We start from the raw sequence: 13,944 nt of genomic DNA on the forward strand, positions 1-13,944 counted from the left end.
CCTCTCTCTCTCTCCCCCCCCCTCAAATCTACAGAATTCGGGATTTTCAAAATTTTAAGAGCCCCCCTTCTTTTCAGACTAATTTTTTTTCAAAATTTCTCAGATTTTTTAGAATTTCAGATTCAAGATTTTTCATTTTTTTTTTGGGATTTTCAGAATTCAAAATTCAAGTTTGGCAAAAACTGAGAAATTCAAGGAAGCAGAGACATAAATTTCAAATACGTGTGGAATGAACATATATGCATGATGCGGGAAAACGTATGTGCATAGCGTGCAGAGATTGTAAACAAATATAAAATAAGCATGTTGCATAATGTGGAAAGGGGATTGGAATGAAGTGAGCTTTTTGAGCGAGCTTTTCTTCTCTTTTCTGCTTAGATGTTGTGTTTTACCAAAAATGCTCGCTCAAGAAGCGATTGGAGCAAGCTTTTGAGAGAGAGCTTTTTTAAAATTGTTATCTCTCTCTCTCTCTCTCTCTCTTTGATGCCATAAAACAACACTTTTAGTCTTCAAACTTTTGCATGTTGGATCCAGAATTGGAAACATACAAGCAGGGGCCAGACAAAAGATCACAAAAACTTGTACATGAAAATACATAACATGACCTCAATAAAACATAAAATAAAACTCTTTCGGATAGGTCCACTTGGTCCATATGTAATGGAATCCATGATGGGTATTGGTGCCATGGTCCCTAAAGATTGCCTATTCTTTCATCATGCTTAGACAATCAACTCCTCGTGGGTGAGTAGTTTCTAAGATTGCAAAATTCATTCAAAAGATCAAGTTGAGGAGTAACGTGAAGGAAGCACTGCTAAAAAAAAACCTAGGTTTAGTGTATTTCCACCTACAAATTTTGGAATTTACCTAATAATTTTGTATTTGAAGGTGAGAAAACCTACCAATGATTGATAAAAACAGTGTAATTCCGTGTAAAAACCTTCAAATTTTGTCAATTTACTTTCAAATCCCTCGGGGGAACTTCCTTCTAGCCTCATATGATTAGAGCTTCCAGTTGACAAGAGTAAGCGCGCAGTTCGGCACCTCAACCCGGCTTTTGCTTACCAAAAATGGCCCACTTGGAGCTCGCATTAGCCTAGAGAATCGAAAAAGGCTTCTTGTCAGGGCCCACTATGAGGACTGCGCATGCAGCAAGAAAGACACCTGACGAATCCACTTTGTGGGGTCATGGATGGCAGGGCCGAGATCACAGAGAATAGGGAAAGAGACAACACAGCTCTGCTTGTTGGCGCTGTCAAAGTCGGGAATCCATTGGAGGTGTGAAAGTAGATCATTGCAGCTGAGGGCCAGCAGGCCGATTCCCGGCCTGCTACTGAACTCGAGCATGTAGGAGGCCATGAAGCACAGTTCTGTGTGGAGACAGGCGTGAAGTCATTGGGGTGCGAGAAGAGGATCGAATGAAATCTATGTTGCTCTGCTTTGAAGTCAAGGACCACCGTCCCAAGCCTCAATGCCATCAAATTCTCTCTGCACGCGTGTGTGTGTGTGTGTGTGTGAGAGAGAGAGAGAGGTCTTTCAGCTGCGATGGCGCTCTGAAAGTAGAGGCAATACTGAAAGCAAAAAGCTCACACTTGTTATGTCCCTAGACATCAAGATGGGCGCTTGAGCTATTCCCATAGCCAGAACGTGAGAGTCAACATGGCAGAAATTGCTGAAGAGATGATGATGGAGATCGTAGTAGCCAGGCAGCTCAAGGAAGAGGCAAGTTCAAGGCTAACCAAGACTCAATAGCTACACTCAAGAAGATATTGGCAACGTTGAGATGCAACACACTCTATCGCAAGCGCACATGTAGAGCAGTGCTGTCTGGTTTGTAAAAGCTAGGCAGAGGGACAATGGTCGATGAAGATATCATGGAGAGTGGTGGAATCTTGTGCAGATTTTGCCTGCCTTTCAAGAGTATTGGCTTGCAGAACGATTTGATCCAGAAATGCAACTTGCTTCCTAGTTCGACATGCTCGACCTTCTGAATGTGGACTAGAGGACCATCTGCCTGCTTCAAGCAAGTTTGTACGCCTGTCCGGCTCAAAAGGAGAAGGCCCACCTATGAAGCTTGGTAGACATCCATTCAGTCCCTTGCCATACCTGGAGAAGCCCTTGAAGGTATCACAGCCCCAAAAGCCTTGGATGCGCAAGATCTGGCTAAATGCCGATCAGTCAGCTTGTTGAAAGAGTTACTGCTCGTTTTTCTTTGTGCAGAGAGAGCTAGTAGAACAGCAAGTGCTCTCCCTTTGAGGCTTCTATGCTTTTGTTAGAGGGGTTTGAAAGCTCTGAACCCTCACAGAGGTAGATCTCAGGTCTACTTGGAGGCTTTTTCATTTCCTCATTGTAAATAACCTTTAGAAGCTCAATAAATAGCTCTGTAGTTAGTGAGGCTTTGTTCTGTCTAGGAGAAATGTGTCGTTATCGTATGTTCAATGGTCCGCATTGTAGATATGCAATCTCTATGGTTGCATAGCCCCTTTTTTACAGCTGGAATGCCATGTGCTTTCAGCTTTTGTCAGAGCTGGAATGGTTCACACATGAATGAAAGAGAAACTGGAAAAGAATGCCTAGGAGAGAGAGAGAGAGAGAGAGAGAGAGAGAGAGAGAGAGATCTTGAATGAACTCATGGAAAGCTATGTTGCCCTGCGCCCACTTGAGCTTAACATGTGTGTGTGTGTGTGTGTGAGAGAGAGAGAGAGAGAGGGTTTGAGAGGGAGAGTGAGGAAGAGAGAGATTGAAGGGGAGAGAGAGAGGAAGACTAAGGGGAGTGAGAGAGAGGAACAAAAAAATCTTGCTCCAAAAGCTTGCTTGAAAGGATCTATTTGGAGCGAGCTTTCAAAGCGAGCTTTTTTGCTGGATTTGGTTAGTAGAGCATTTTCCAAAAAAAACTCTTAAGGGCAGATCCACAAACGTCCGCGGACAAGCTGATTATTCTGCTTTCACCATTTCTCTCTCGACTCATATATAATTTCCATACAGCTTATAGCAAGAAAGATCCAAAAGAGGAAAGAACCAAAAGATCAATGCTATTACAACTTACAAAATTCAAATTTTCAAGCATACATTGAAATAAGCAAGAAAGCCCCAGCAGAGGCAAGAATCAAAAGATCAGTGCTGCTATTACTAGGCAAGAGTGAGACACCAGCTTGCTACTGCATGATGACAATGCATCTGAGGAAGAAAACCCTGATGGCGAAGCAAAGTGTCTTCTCAAAAACTCTCTATACATAAATCTCGTGAGATTATCACGAATTTTGGAACCAGATGTATCCACATCCTCCTTCTCAATTGTATTTGCTCCTTCTTGTCCTCGCCGCACTATACCGACTTCATCTTCAGTTGATATTGCTTCCACCTCATGAAGCAATTTGCAACTCGCGTCTTTGACAAGTAGCAATTATCACCTTGAGCCTCTTCAATCCAACTCATATCAAAAGTATCTTTGTGAAGAATGCACATGTTATGCAAAACAAGACATGTGGCAACCATGTGTGGCATATTGGTTAGATCCATGTCACATCTTTTCAATAGAATTCTAAATCGAGCTTTCAACATGCCAAAAGCCCTTTCAACAGGCATGCGAGTACTAGATTGCACAAAGTTCCAAAGCATTTTCTCTCTTGATAACACCTTTCCTCCCTTGAATGGTGACATGGTGTGCACGCTCGACCACCTCAACATAAAGAAATCCTAGCATGGATATTTGCAGTCATAAATTCTTTGACATGACAGAGCGCATCACTGAAGACATGCATTGGAAACGTGAAGATGTTGATTGCGAGTATCAGGATTAGCATCCTATGACGACAAAGGAAGGCGCCATCCAGATCAGCCTATTAACTTTAGAGTCTTGGCATTGTTTGCACAACCATCTCTGTTGCTAAATTGCCTTTATCTTACAAAAAAATAATTTAAAATGAATTATTGGATTTATAAGTGAGAGGGTTTTCTCGCTTGGAACCCAATGAAACATAATTCTAAATGAATTATTGGAATTTTAAGTGAGAGGGTTTTTCTCACTGGAGACATCCGAGTACAGAGTATTCCTAATGCGTCATTCAAAGTAATGACGGGAGCACTGAGAACGGGAATATTTGTAAGGCCACCAAGAACAGGTACTTCTGATGCGTCACATTGGATGGGTGATAGGGAGCATCGGAAAGAAGTATCCGACCATCCGAGAACGGACATCTTTGATGCGTCATAGGATGGGTGACATAGAGCATCGTGAAGGAGATTGCACCGTAAGTTCGGTAGGAAAGGACTAGGTGATGGGTATTCCTGATGCGTCACAAGGTGGGTGATGAATGCATCGGAAAGGGAATATTCATAGTCAGGAGGAAATTCCGAATTGTGTTGGTATCGTGCACAAGGAAAAGCAAGCACTTGAATGAAGATGGGTTCAGAGGAACCTTTGAGGAAAAACAGATGATTTCTGAGAAAGCGGGATTGCTTTTCGGGAAAGCAGATGCTTTCCCGCGAGGAAGTCTATGTCTGCATTGTAACTGTGCGTGTGATTGCATCCAGGGACGCCTGAGAAGTGCTGTGAAAGCATTGTTTTTAACTTATAAGGTTTTATTGAGTTTTTGGGCAGATTCAGACTATTTTTAAAATACGCCGGCCGCCCATTTAATAAGTGGACAGTCATCTGATAAATAAGGCAACAGATCAGCCAGTGTTTTCTCTCTCTCTTTTTCTGGCAGAACAACGAAAAAAAAAAGGGGAAAAAAAGGGGGAAAAAAAAAAGGCTGCGATCTCTACGCAAGCAGCTATTCGTGCCCATGGCTAGGAGCTATAAAAGCATCACATGCCCTCACTTGGAGGGGGATCAGTTTTTGCAAGAAGGAGATGCTGCTGCAGAGTTCACCAGCAAAGAAGACATTTGCCGGTGATGCCTATGGTTGCCCCAAGTGTACTCGATGTCGCCAAGACCCAGTGTGCGAGTTCCCTCGCGAAGAAGTGCCTACGGAGCGTATTTCCATCGCGACAAGCTGCTGTTTTTCTCTGTTTTCAATCCATAAACATCGTAGACGGGGCTGATTTACGAGAAGGAACCCGAGAACACACCTCTATTGTGTGTAGGATTGGAACAGAGGATTTTCTATGTAGAGATCTCTTCCGGGGATTTTTTTTTTTTTCGAGAACCGAGTTGCGTTACGAGCGTCCAGATTTTGAAGGTACGATTTTCATGTTATGATCTCTAAGTATTTGATTGCAGGTGTACTTCCTCTTCGTGAGGGAGTAGAAGCAGAGGAAGGCACGAGCCTCTAAAGGAGAAAAGCGCTCTCAGAAACTAGAGTCAGATGAGCCCAAGGGTTTCATACCCGAGTTTGGCAAGTAGATCCACGGATCGGAGAGAGGTAGTCTCTCAAGTTTGTGATCAGGAAGTTGGGATTCCCAAGTAAGGACTTCGTGTCCGGGAAAGCAGAGTTGTTCTGCGGGAAGAGGACTCTGGAAACAGAGTTGGAAAAGAGAGTTGCAAGGATGTCATGCCCTGAGTCTGGAAGGTGAGATCCAGAGGCGAGAACCTTGGTTCTCAAGGATTTGGAATAAGGAACGGAAGTTCCTTGGAATAGGGTTTTGCCCTAGGAATCGGAAGTTGAGGCTTCTAGGAACCATCAAGTCTTATTCTAGAACGAATGTGGTAATACGTTCGGTTCAAGTGCTTGTACAATGCATAGACTTCTCTTCAGTAATAAGTGATAAATCCTATTTATCCGAATGTATTTTATATTGTTATGCGCTCCCGTTTGTGACAGTGGTATCAGAGCATGGTCTCCTCTCTTTCTCTGTAAAGGAGGACGACTCTGGGAAGATACGGGAAGAAGCCATGAGAAGCCAAGAGAGAAGTAAGCAGACGGAACCCTAAGTCCTGCAAGAAAAAGCTCGTAGAGTTGGGAATTTTTTTCTCTCTGCAAGAAGTCGACACAAGACTTGGGATTCTCTACGAAGGTGACAAGAGTATGATGCTCAAGAACCTAGAGAATCTAAGGATCGGAATGCTCAAGATCCTTCAGAACCCAAAAGATATCCATGAACATCAATCCAGAACCATAGCCAAGAAATTCCGTCATTTCGGGAAGAATAGGAAGGTCTCTAGACCTAGAAACACTCCAGTCAAGTTTGATACTTTTGACGAAAGGGAAGATGTCCCAAAAGCTATTCGACAGTTTGAAGTTGCGTTGCAAATGACAGTTTCTCAGAAGCGTCGAAGGTGAGACATGTGACCAAAAACCTCAAGGGGAATTGCAAGTACTTGGTGGTATACCGAAGCTCTGCAAGGAACATATATCAAGACTTGGATTTACTTCAAGGCTGAATTTTTCAACAAATTTTTTTCGTCTATGCTTTGAGGAAGGCATCAAAGAAGATTGGGATCGGTTTGCCCCAAAGGAATACGAGCGAGACAAAGCAAGTAGTGGTTCACTCTTGCGAAGGTAGCTCCACTCTCGACCTTCTTTGAGGGAGGAAAGATGAAGAGATTAAACAAAGGACTTTTGCCCGAATTTTGTAGACGCATCTGCAAAATACTTTGCAGCAGATGGTAGAGTCAACAATAAAAGCTGAAAGTGTACACCTTAGTGCACAGAGAATCCAATCCCCGTAGTGGGACGGGAACCATTGAACACAGAAAGTTTGGAGTAAGGGAATTCAATCTAACTCTTGAGTTCTTGAATAGAAGACCCTCGAACTTTAAGTGAGAGGGCAGGTTTTCGATCAAAGTTACATTTTGCAGAAATCATAAAGTGCATTGTGCTTGTTTGCTCTTTTGCACGAGGTATGGTTATGTCTAACCGGGACTACTCACTCTCGAGTGTTTATGAGAGCAAGATCAAATTGAAACATTGTTTTTTAAGATGAATTGGTTTGCTTAACTAGCCGGAAGGTCAACTATTGATCTGGTATCCGGTAATTCTCGAACAGATTACCTGCTACTGCGGGTAGGAAATTACGAAGGAAGCATTCTGAGCTTTCCAGCAAAGAAAATCTTTCATTAAGCTTGAATGCTCTTTAAGCCCACACCCCCTACCTGGTAAGGGAAGATATGGTAGTGCTTTTCGCACAAGTGAATGAACACTCTCTTTACGGGGAAAGGAACAAGCAACGACTACGGCCTGTGCTTGAGGAATCCAAGGATTAAAATCCTAGATTATTTGATGAGCGGGTTTTGCTCTAAGATCGAGCCAAGAGATCGTCAAGTTGAGCGTCTTCGCTCTAAGGATCTCACGAAGGGAAGGTAATTTCCTAGGTTCACTGAAACTCTAACACAGCTTAAGAATTATGTATACTTTTGAGGACATGGATAACACACAAAGATGCAGACCTATGCCAAGGAACTGGACGAGATTTTGTTATACTCTCTTGAGTGCCTTTTTGCGCGCAAGGATATTCCGACACGAGAATCTATATTTGAGATGTGTTTGGTAGAGGGAATTTGAGTTTCTCTACGGAGAAGAGGTTTTCTGATGGTCGTTGATCATTGAGTACGCTATGTGCCTTTACCATTACAATAGTAACTTTTGGTTGCGGTATATGTTTCTCCATGAGCAGATCAAGTAGCATTTACACGCTGCTGAAATAAATTCGAAATACTATGTTCGTAAGAATATAGTTCGCCAACCGTTTCAAAATGGTAAGATTTACATATGGGAGAACATCCCTGAGAATCAAAGAGGGTTCGCTCTATTGTGAACCGGGTTTGAACGTACGTTCAGAAAATCCTATGGCTAGAATCCTATCTGCCTGAGATTTTGCAAGGCGTCGTTGGTGCTCGCAAGGTGAATCATTTTTTATGATTCTGTAAGGAAGAGACTCTAATGGGTGTCTGGAAAACACTGCTGGTGGTAATAACTCGCAGGAGGAAAAAAATTGGAAGGAAGTGCCGCCGTGCACAAGGAATCTTCGGGTTGGAACCGTCCGCCTACGTTGAGTGACGGCTCGGAACAAGAACCTTCTTTAAGGTGATCGCAAATTGTGAAAGAAAGACATCGAGCTTAATGCTCTATGACTTGGGCATTCCCTATGTGGGAGGACACAAGAGGTTTAATACCCTCTGGACTAACATCGTAGGATTATGCGCAAGGACAGATACCTAGATTGATTTCTAGGAAGATTATTCTTCTCGAATTTGAGAAGACGGAATCAAGTTAACAGAGTCTCGGATAAGGAAACTTTACATCAGAACAATTAGCCTACCCAAAGCAAAAGCCCGGAATAAGAACTTACTTTGGTAAGATGACACACTTTGTCTGCCGTAGGAAGATTCACATGAGCTTAATGCTCTCGACATGCCCTATGCGGGAGGACACAAGAGGTTTAATATCCTCAGGACTAATAGCGCAAGGTTATGCGCAAGGACATTAGACCTAGATTTATTTCTAGGAGGATTATTATTCTTGGAATTGAGAAGGTGGAATTGAGTTAACAGATTCTCGGATAAGGAAACTTCCAATCTGTTGGAAAGACGCGAATGATGAGTTCTTACATGGCTCGTAACTTTAATGAAAGGTGAAAGATATCCTCGAGGTACTAGAGGAAAGACATGAACCGGTAAGGTAAGTATTGAATTATTTAATTTTTCTTTAATTTAATTTTTAAGTTCTCTTTTGAGAAAGGACTAGCTCAACTCACCATTGAGCAAGATTTGAATCTTTCCGGTTTCTCCCTGGCAGTTCAGTTGGACCTCTACAGTTGAGAAAACTGTTTATAAGTGAGAGGGATATTGCTAAATTGGCTTTATCTTACAGAAAAATAATTCAAAATGAATTATTGGATTTATAAGTGAGAGGGTTTTCTCGCTTGGAACCCCAAGGAAAAATAATTCTAAATGAATTATTGGAATTTTAAGTGAGAGGGTTTTTCTCACTGGAGACAACCGAATATAGAGTATTCCTAGTGCGTCATTCAAAGTAATGACGGGAGCACTGAGAACGGGAATATCTGAAAGGCCACCAAGAACGGGTACTTCTGATGCGTCACATCGGATGGGTGACAGGGAGCATCGGAAAGAAGTATCCCACCATCCAAGAACGGACATCTTTGATGCGTCATAGGATGGGTGACATAGAGCATCGTGAAGGAGATTGTACCGTAAGTTCGGTAGGAAAGGACTAGGTGATGGGTATTCCTGATGCGTCACAAGGTGGGTGATGAGTGCATCGGAAAGGGAATATCAATAGTCAGGAGGAAATTCCAAACTGTGTTGGTATTGTGCACAAGGAAAAGCAAGCACTTTAATGAAGATGGGTTCAGAGGAAACTTTGAGGAAAAACAGATGCTTTCCGAGAAAGCGGGATTGCTTTTCGGGAAAGCAGATGCTTTCCCGCGAGGAAGTCTATGTCTGCATTGCAACTGTGCATGTGATTGCATCCAGGGACGCCTAGGAAGTGCTGTGAAAGCATTGTTTTCAACTTATAAGGTTTTATTGAGTTTTTGGGCAGATTCAGACTATTTTTAAAATACGCCGGCCGCCCATTTAATAAGTGGGCAGTCATCTGATAAATAAGGCAACAGATCAGCCAGTGTTTTCTCTCTCTCTTTTTCGGGCAGAACAACGAAAAAAAATGAAAAAAATAAAATAAAAAAACGACCGCGATCTCTACGCGAGCAGCTATTCGTGCCCATGGCTAGGAGCTATAAAAGCATCACATGCCCTCACTCGGAGGGGGATCAGTTTTTGCAAGAAGGAGATGCTGCTGCAGAGTTCACCCGCAAAGAAGACGTTTGCCGGTGATGCCCATGGCTGCCCCAAGTGTACTCGATGTCGCCAAGACCAAGTGCGCGAGTTCCCTCGCGAAGAAGTGCCTACGGAGCGTGTTTCCATCGCGACAAGCTGCTGTTTTTCTCTGTTTTCAACCCATAAATGTCGTAGACGGGACTGATTTACGAGAAGGAACCCGAGAACACACCTCTTTTGTGTGTAGGATTGGAAGAGAGGATTTTCTATGTAGAGATCTCTTCCGGGGAATTGCTTTTTTTTCGAGAACCGAGTTGCGTTACGAGCGTCGAGACTTTGAAGGTACGGTTTTCATGTTATGATCTCTAAGTATTTGATTGCAGGTGTACTTCCTCTTCGTGAGGAAGTAGGTGCAGAGGAAGGCATGAGCCTCTGCAGGAGAAAAGCGCTCTCAGGAACTAGAGCCAGATCAGCCTAAGGGTTTCATACCCAAGTTTGGGAAGTAGATCCACGGATCGGAGAGAGGTAGTCTCTCAAGTTTGTGATCCAGAAGTTGGGATTCCCAAGTAAGGACTTCGTGTCCAGGAAAGCAGAGTTGTTCTGCGGGAAGAGGACTCTGGAAACAGAGTTGGAAAAGAGAGTTGCAGGGATGTCATGCCCTGAGTTTGGAAGGTAAGATCCAGAGGCAAGAACCTTGGTTCTCAAGGATTTGGAACAAGGAACGGAAGTTCCTTGGAATAGGGTTTTGCCCTAGGAATCGGAAGCTGAGGCTTCCAGGAACCATCAAGTCTTATTCTAGAACGAACGTGGTAATACGTTCGGTTCAAGTGCTTGTATAGACTTCTCTTCAATAATAAGTGATAAATCCTATTTATCCGAATGTATTTTATATTGTTATGCGCTCCCGTTTGTGACAATCTCTTCCATCTGCTTGGGAATTCCATCATTTCAGAAGAGTCATTGTGTACACATCTTTGGTAACCCATCGGGTCCACGCCATCTTCATCTTCTCGACAATCGGTAGCCATCCAATCCGAGGCAACCACCGTGGGATTTCGCAGGCATTGTGAGCCTACATTCGCAGCCACATCTGTTGCAGAGACGAGGATTTACCTAGAGCTTCCATCATACGACAATCTAGTTGAAGCCCCTAGAGGGGCCTCTATCTTTGAGGAATTACTTAGCGGTTTCATGAGACATCATAAAGAGGACTTGCCATGGTTCGTGGGCATTCCAAAGGACATATCCATTTTCATCTCCCATTCGGCGTTGCTCTGGCCAATCTTTCTGCGTAGGGGCAATGTAGGCTGGCTAGTAACCTTCGTGGACATCGGCATTTGCATATCCAGCCATTCGCGCCACGTGCATCCATTAGGTTTGCAATGTGGTTCACACCATTCGAGTTGGGACAACAAAGGTTATTGTTGGTTGGTATCTGTTATGTCCTGCTTACGGGAGAGGGGATCTAGCTAAGACACCATTGGGATGGGCGTCCGGTGTCGGAGCGGATATAGTGTGAACTTGGCCAGTGTGGCCGGCCACTTTTATAAAAGGGAGGCCAAGACCTCATTTGTAGTTATCGACCACCACTGACAGTGCTAGTGGTTAGCCCGTGAGGCTAGAAGTGCGCGAGGTCACCTTGAGGAGGTGAGGCCGGGTTGTATGGAACGCTCGGTCTTAAAGGTGCATGCCTACGTCCTCAAACGCTAGCCCCAGCACGGGGGGTGTTGCCGGATGGTGGCTATGGTCGGATGGTTCATTTGACGAGTGTCTGTAGGCGGTTTGTGTAGCCGAGAGATCCTCTCCGCTTGTTCGTTTCATGGTATTAGAGCTGGCTTGGCGGCAAGAAGGACCATGTGCACACCTATGGGTCGGTTCGAGTCGGATAACCTCGGTTAAGTCTAATTTTTAATGACTAATTGCTGAAATTATATGTTTTCCTTCTTGTAAGTAGGTGTGCAGGTGAAACTTAATGTTCTTTTTGTTGATTTTTAATTTAACAGGTAGGAATGCTGAAAATAAAAAATTTAATCAAATTCTTCTATTTTTGTGCAGTAGAACACAGAGTTTGGTGATTTTTAATGTGACTTTTGATAAAAATCATAGAAGAAGAGTTACCAGTATGTTGATTCTCCTCTTCACTGGCGCCAACGTGGGGAGTCTGGCGTGTGTTGGGCATGCTTAGCAACGAGCAAAAGAGTGCTTTCCTCCTCTCCATGTGTCAAACGGTGCCTTCCACCCCTTCCATTGATTTTTTTAACGTAGCATAGCTCCTTGCGTTGGATATTTTTTTAATCGCCCCCTTTTGAAGTGGCTAGGACACCTTGGGTTTTTCTAAATTAAGTATGAAACTTGAGTTTCATTAAAAGTATTCACTTACAAAAAGTGAACAGCTTTACATAGTCATTTTTCTCAGCTCTCTGCTTCTCTCTCGAGCCTCCTCTCTCCCACCTGCTAGCGCTCACACGCTTCTGCCGCCACCTACCCGTTTCCGGACGCTCACGCTGATGCGGAGAGCTCCCCAGAGCTTTTCGCATCGAAAAGGCCCATTTTCACGTGAAATTTTCGGTTTTCTACTGAATTTCGCCATGGATTCCTCCAGTGCAATGTGCAACGGAGGTGAATGATGGTGTAGCTCAGGATGAGTGATCAGTGAGTGCTCAAGGTTCCTTTTACTTTAGAGGAAGGGAGATCCTTCCTTGCTTAGAGAGAGAATGTACAATGACCAAACAAAGAGAGTGGAAAACTGCAAAGTGAAAGAGACGACACCAGATGGGGTCCCAAACCCCCCCTCCAAGGGGCCCCCTCTCTGTTGCTAGAGAGGTATTTGCTTTAGATTCACAAAGGTCTGGATGTTGTGGTACTTGACAATAGCGATGTCAACGACGACGACGACGAAGACTGAGGGCTGAAAATGAAAAACGCTAGAGCTGAGGCTGGTTGAAAACTGAGCATTGTCTTAGGGCTGAATTCTGCAACTATGCCAGCGACGACGACGACGAGGCTATGCAAAAACGCTGATAGCTGAAATCTGAAAATGAGGGCTGAATTGTGGCTGAAAATGGATCGCTGGCTGATCTATTGTGGTAGGGAGAACCAACGAGGATCTGCTACCAGGAAGTGGCGGTACGGCGAGGCTAAGGGCTGATCTGAAAACACTGATCTTGATGGTTGAAAACACTGATGCCTTGCGGCAAAAACGCTGATCTTACTGTTGAGAAAACGCTGGAGAGCCTGTTGTTTGTTGGGCACTGTATTCTGCCTCTGAGTCTTCTGCTTTCTCATGGCGCCCTATGGCTCCTTATATAGCCCTTAACATCTGGGTCGAGCAGTACAATCCCAACCCCCACGATTTGGATTATTAAAAAGTCACTTGATTAATAAATAGATGAAAAGAGGTTGTTCACATGCCGTCACAAAAATGGGTTCATGCACTGGAAAATGCTCATGCTGGTCAGAGGTATGCAGCTACTCTAAGTGCCTGGACATGCACGGCCCGCGTACAGGCTCAGAAGGTTGCCAGAACACTTCCTAGGCTATCAAAACCCTAGAAGTAGGAATAGCTTGTCTACATGCACATAGGGTTAGATGTGCACGTGACATCCTCCCCTTTTCAAGGTGAGGTACTGGTACTGAGCTGCATGGCTTCTTTGTAGTTTGCCAACAACTCAGGGTAACCTGTGAAAAATTCTTCATCAACCCACACTGCCTCGTGGGTTCCTCAATCTTTGAGCTTCAAAAGGTATTGTTGTGCTTGCTTCTTTGATCCATTGCGAAACCAATGCAAAAAAATATGCTTCGATTCCATGACTTCTGCTTCATCAATGATTTTTGATTTTTCTTCTTTAGAAATGTCCTTCTAACTGCAATTTCATAGAAACCTCATTTATCTTTTTAATGACTGGAAATGGACCATACATACGAAAAGACAACTTTGGACGCTTCTTTCCTACTTTTGTGAGATGTCGTTTCATGATGCGAAGATAGAACCAATCCCCTTCCTTGATAGTAACATCCTGACGATGCTTATTGGCATGACGAGAATAAGACTCTTGAGCCTTGCTTAGCAAGCTTCACACTCTCAATAATCTCATCCAAAGACTGACCCTCAGCATTGGCATCAGGCAACTGAATGACCGATCGAGTCAACAAAGACTGAAATGGACGGCCGAATGCTTCCTCATACGGAATTCTATCAATGGCACTGGAATATGAGTCATTCAAAATTGCTTTAACTAAGAGATACAGCTCCCAATGAGATT

At 43.7% G+C, this 13,944-nt stretch overlaps 1 protein-coding gene across 1 annotated transcript in view; it reads right to left on the bottom strand.

Moving 5' to 3' along the window:
• Nucleotides 1–318: 318 nt before the first annotated feature.
• The window catches only part of LOC147459255 (pentatricopeptide repeat-containing protein At4g18520, chloroplastic-like), a 55,576-nt gene continuing 41,950 nt past the window's right edge, over nt 319–13,944 (bottom strand). The window contains exon 2 of the mRNA XM_086510549.1: nt 319–811. The gene's annotated coding sequence lies outside the window, so the exon portion shown is untranslated. The remainder of the gene's footprint in view (nt 812–13,944) is intronic.

This window comes from Adiantum capillus-veneris, chromosome 4, assembly GCF_014529385.1.
Source record: "Adiantum capillus-veneris isolate H3 chromosome 4, ASM1452938v2, whole genome shotgun sequence".
In the NCBI taxonomy this organism is placed as follows: domain Eukaryota; kingdom Viridiplantae; phylum Streptophyta; class Polypodiopsida; order Polypodiales; family Pteridaceae; genus Adiantum; species Adiantum capillus-veneris.